Source organism: Rhamphochromis longiceps, linkage group LG12, assembly GCF_057381845.1.
Source record: "Rhamphochromis longiceps isolate RC_006_pf linkage group LG12, R_longiceps_female_GT1.1, whole genome shotgun sequence".
In the NCBI taxonomy this organism is placed as follows: domain Eukaryota; kingdom Metazoa; phylum Chordata; class Actinopteri; order Cichliformes; family Cichlidae; genus Rhamphochromis; species Rhamphochromis longiceps.
Genome location: NC_140568.1, coordinates 35,040,795 through 35,045,968, shown reverse-complemented (window position 1 = coordinate 35,045,968; position 5,174 = coordinate 35,040,795). Strand labels below are relative to the sequence as shown.

At 38.6% G+C, this 5,174-nt stretch overlaps 1 long non-coding RNA gene across 1 annotated transcript; it reads left to right on the top strand.

Moving 5' to 3' along the window:
* Nucleotides 1-219: 219 nt before the first annotated feature.
* LOC146657732 (uncharacterized) lies at nucleotides 220-4,864 on the top strand. Its single transcript, XR_014914217.1, has 3 exons — nucleotides 220-583; nucleotides 2,146-2,222; nucleotides 2,581-4,864. It is a non-coding gene; the product is annotated as an uncharacterized LOC146657732 (long non-coding RNA).
* The last annotated feature ends 310 nt before the right edge of the window (nucleotides 4,865-5,174 follow it).

Genomic DNA, 5,174 nt, shown 5'->3' with positions numbered 1-5,174 from the left:
TCTTTTGTGGTTACTGTGCCAAACCACATTTTCTTTTTGGATTTCCTCATTAGTGTGGTGAACCTCCTCCCCTCAAGACCAGACTCCACAGCTGTACACAAACTGATAGGATTTGCTCCAGGCTTTCAGTGCGGCCCTTTTCTCCCCTAGTGTTTAAAAGGGGTCGAGGTCTAAAGCTGTGATGGGCACTTTTAATGCTGAGTCTCCCAAGCAGCGCTTCAAACCCTGAAGTTACATAACATTGACAGGATTTTATGTTGTGTTTTCTTTGGATGTGAACATTCACCAAATGCAGAGAGAATGGGGATGTTGCCTGTAACCGCTTCACTCGGCCACACCTCAGCAGCTCGTCCTCTTGGTGGGGTCTCACTGGCCCTGTCCCCCTTTCGCTCTACAATCCACAGCGCCCAACACCCACCCTCTCTTTCCTTAATCATAGTGACCCAACCCACCTTGAGCCTATGTGCTTCAGCATACTCAGCAGTACTGTGGTAATCAGTAATCAGCCTAGGAGTCTTAAGCTTCTCTCTACACCTCTAGCACATCAGCGTGGGCTCTTCACTCATCTTATCCCAGACAGAAGGTGAGAGCTAAAATATTACTTGCCTTTTCTTCACATAGGCTACAATTTTTTTTTCTTCTGGATTAAAAACGCTTATTTCCAAACTACTAAAGACAATTGTTTTCTTTTACGCCCTCCAGATAAACATAGAACACAGACAGCACAGTGTTTGCAGTGTGACACCAGATGCATCTGCATATTTATGCAAATGTAAACACACATTCAGCAAACGAAAAACAAAAAAGAAGTACACGTAAATACTGAATATGACACTTGCATAAACGTGGCATAAACACACCAGTGGAAAAAACACACCCCTGCCGCTCTGCTCCTTTCTGCGCCTGAAACAAGATGCTTTTTAAACTTAAAATGCACTCAGAAAATTACAGCTAACAATAACAATACACATTTCTTCAACTGATTATCCTTTTTTGTTTGTATAAAATAAGCAAACCATCAAAGGAACATAGATAAAAGTAAGAAACTTCCTTATTGTGTGTTTGTTTTAGCATTTCAGTCTGGTTGAATTGCTTTTATAGCTGCACATACTTTCAGTCAGATAATGAGACCATGTTCCATGTGAAGGCCTTTGGTGTTTTGCTTGCGTTTTGCTTATGCTGCAATAGCCATGCTGTTGTTACACCTAATTAAATCAAATATATCAAAGTCTTGGCACTGCCATCTTAAGCCTGTGGCTGTCTCTTACTGGGGAAATTCCTTATCAAACATAGGCATACTTGCCAGGTTAAACCAGTTATTTGTTTTAATAGGGCTTTGTACTACCAACCTCAGCATAGCTGCAGTTACATGTACGTTGAGGAAAGAGTCCGCACACAAAGACAGTGGGGGTGGGTGTCGTTAGTGTTGCCACAGCAACCCCCCTTTCTCATTTTATGAATTTCTCCCTCTAATCTAGTTCAGATACAGCGAAGAGCCAGAAAATGATTTATTAACAAGCTGATGGAATTATTTTTGATCATCATTCATGGACGTTACATTTCAAAGTCCTCAAATGTGACACTGTACATGCAAACATTTGCTGTACAAATAGCCATTTACATCTTGGGCATTTACAAAGGTCATCATCATCCTCTTACCTTGGCTCACTTTCATTTAACACGCAGAATAAAGGAGCAGAACATCTGCAGGGTTGTCAGAGTTAATAATCTTGTCATCACTGTCTCGCTCCAGTCTCACTGCAGCACTGTGCAGTCTGTGAGGTATGTGGTCGGCTTTAAAGGGGGAAAAGGCAACTACTGCAGCTGTTTATTATGTATTTATATAAGTAAGTGGTTTTTGGGGGTTTCTAGGCAAATGGGGTTTAGTGAAATTCGGTCATCAGGTCTGAACAGCTTGTCACTCAGAAAATGACACCAGTGATTGATGTACTGTATTTTTAAGTGATGCTTATGCCACAGCTCTCTTTTCTTCCTGCAGTCGTTACAGTCATGAAGGATCAAAAGTAATTAAGCCTAATGCCTCTTTTTCATTATGTTTATCCACTAACATCAGATAAACCACCATATCAGCATATAAATTAGGCTAATCTTAATGCTCCAATGTCTCTTTACGTATCAAACCAGGAACAAATTACTGAAAAACCATCGCATCGCAGTTTGATGTGATTTGCTTCAGACCCAGAGAAGAACTTCTTTGTTTGGTAAAAAGAAACTTAACACTGTTACTGTTTTCTGAATAAACCCAATTTAGTTTTTTGGTTTATCCACCTGTTATATACTTATTATGTATAATAATAGTTATATTTGCTCATTGTACTAAATTTCTGAAACAGTACATTAAACGAAGCCAAAAATTTTTTGGCTTCGTTTAATGTAACTTTTCTCCTATATTAGATCAAGCTAAGATTTTCCCCTTTTCTCCCCTCTTTTCATTCCTTCATTAATATCCATCCACATATCTGGCAATCTTCCTCTTATTCTGTATCTTTCTTGACCACCCCCCACTCTGTTTTTCCTCCCACTCTTTTCTCCTTCTTTGCTTTCTCGCATGTTCATTAGCCTGACAGGAGAGTGTTTTTAATCGTGGCGAGCGGAGGACGGAGATGAGAGAGCCCCAGGTCCATAATGGGAACCAGCGTGGTACATGTGCTACATAAACACATCAATGCTGCCACCTCAGACGATCGACAGAAAGGGAACAAGAAAGTGTTTGTGTGCACGTCCAGTGCAAAATAGTCATTATAATGACCATAACAGGCACTGGGTACACACATGACTGAGAGCTGATCCACCAGGTATCTGGGGAAGGAAGACCAATGATCAGCACTGTGCCCACACAGACAAACAGCCATAGTGTACATTATAGTGAACGTGTATTTTTATTAAGTGTTGTGTTTTATTCTCCAGCTCATCCAGCTGTACTTATTAAATCCTGCTGGATAATCACATCAGATGGATGTTAATGGAAGTCACTGTGATCTTGAAGTGCTACCACTCTGTATAAAAAACCTTTCATCTGCTGCCGTTCTGTCTCAACTATTTTTTTACACAACTATTCCTAAACAAATTTGTCACCTAGAGTGTTTTACCAAATGTTATTTGCTAACTATGTCACGAGTGGCTTTGTGCGTTTACAAAGCAAACACAGTAAGAACTGTGTCAAGCCAAAAATGACACCAGCTCCACAGCAAACTGTGATCCAGTTAGACCTTTTTCTAAAAAGCATAAAATGTTAATCATGTTATTGATTAAAAAAAGAAGAAGAAGTGAACGTGTTCTTGTTTCTTATACAATAACATCTGACAGGCTGCTTCTTTGCTAATGAAATGATCGTGACCAGAGAGCCACACAATGTTCATTCTAGTTACATATTTTATACTCGATACGTATAAAATTCACTTTACAGCCTCACACAGTGACACGAAATACTTTCCTAATAATAACACACACGTGATCTTTCTGTCATGATGCTCAGCTTTTTATCTTGTTTTGAAGTTTATTTAGATTATGTGTTGGTATTTTCCTTTTTTCGTGGTTTACTTTTATTTTTAAATACTTTGGTTTCTGTGTTCTATGTAGAGACAGTTTTGTTTTCATTTACTATTTTAACCCCCCAAGTGTCCATGTGTACAAGTGTGTATTCTTTTGGGTCATGAGTTGATGGTTTGATTATGTTTTCTGTTTGGTTTTATTGTGAGTCTATTTTCTTTGTTTGTGTTTCTTTTTTCCCCCATGTGGCTTTGAATTTTCTGCACAATTGCATTTTACAACTTTTAGTTCTTGTATGTGAGGTCTGGTTATTGCTCCTGCAGTCTGCTATTTGTGGTTAGTTTCCTTGGTTCCATTTTTTCAGTATAGTTTGCTTATCTACTGAAGTGATTATCCTTTGCATTAGTTATTGTTAGGCAGTTGGTTTACGCCTGTGCCTAGTTTTCCCCAGCTGTTTCTATTTCCGTGATCACCCCATGTGCATAAATAATCTTCTCATCACTGTTTGTCGCAGTGTCTGTTAGCCTCCCAGTGTGTCCCCTGCCTGATTTGACTCCAGTCTGCCATTTGACTTTGAACTGTGGTGTTTTTGTTGGCTCACTTTTTTGTTATTTGGTTTATTTTGGAGTTTGCATTTGGGTCCTCAGTCTCTAACTCATGATGCTTGCTTTTAGTATTAAAATATTAACACAACGCCTGGCTGAAAACCAGCCCGTAGACCCCTTAACAATAGAAGGAAAGGCTGCAAGCACAACTTCATTGCTTTTGTTACTTGTTGAAGATCAAGCTTTGGCTGCTTGGCATGGATGGGCAGGTTTAACCTCATCCTTGTTACCACCTTTGTGTTAGCATGCTGCCTTCTCAGTTGCTTTCATGTTAGCATCAGTTAATAGCTGTTTCTGACGTGGGCACCGTTTGCACTTCATGCCTCGTATTTTGCTGATTTGTGAAATAAATTAAAAGTATTGTCCATATTCTTGCTCCACAAAAATTGTTAATTTCGCTACCCTTTTTCTCATTGCGCCACACAAACTGAAATCAGCAAATTTAGTTTTTATTTGTGGATTTAGCACAATGGTTGTTTAAATTACAGAAAACTGTAATTAATTCAGTACTGGAAAATACACTGCATACTTCAAATACACACTTCAAATGCTTTCACACCACTGGAAATATTCCATGTGATTTAAAGCAAGGAAACCCTGGGAGAGCACGAAGGAGGCACAAAACTCGAGTTTTCCAAACATTGGGATATTAATTGCACTATTTGCACATCACACAAACTTTGTGCATTTAGCTCGGCTGTTTTTATTTTTACAAAACCCTGAATCCAAATTGTAAAATTACAAGGCATTGCATTCTTTTTTAGCACTCTACATTTTAGTGCCAATGATTATTGCTTTAAATTGGTAGATGAAAATCAAAAACAAAAACAGGCTCTGTTAGTCAGAGAGACAAAGATCTTAGAATATGTGTAAAGGTGTTTTTCTGCCTTTTTGCATGTTTTTTTAAGGTTATCATTTGCACTTGATTTTTTTGTCATGTCATGTGGTGGTAAAGGCTACAGTTACCAGCAGCCCAGCAAGCAACCAAAACTGATCATGCTTTCTTATTTTATTTATTTTTTAAATAAAATATTACTCCTTCAATTGCACAAATTAACC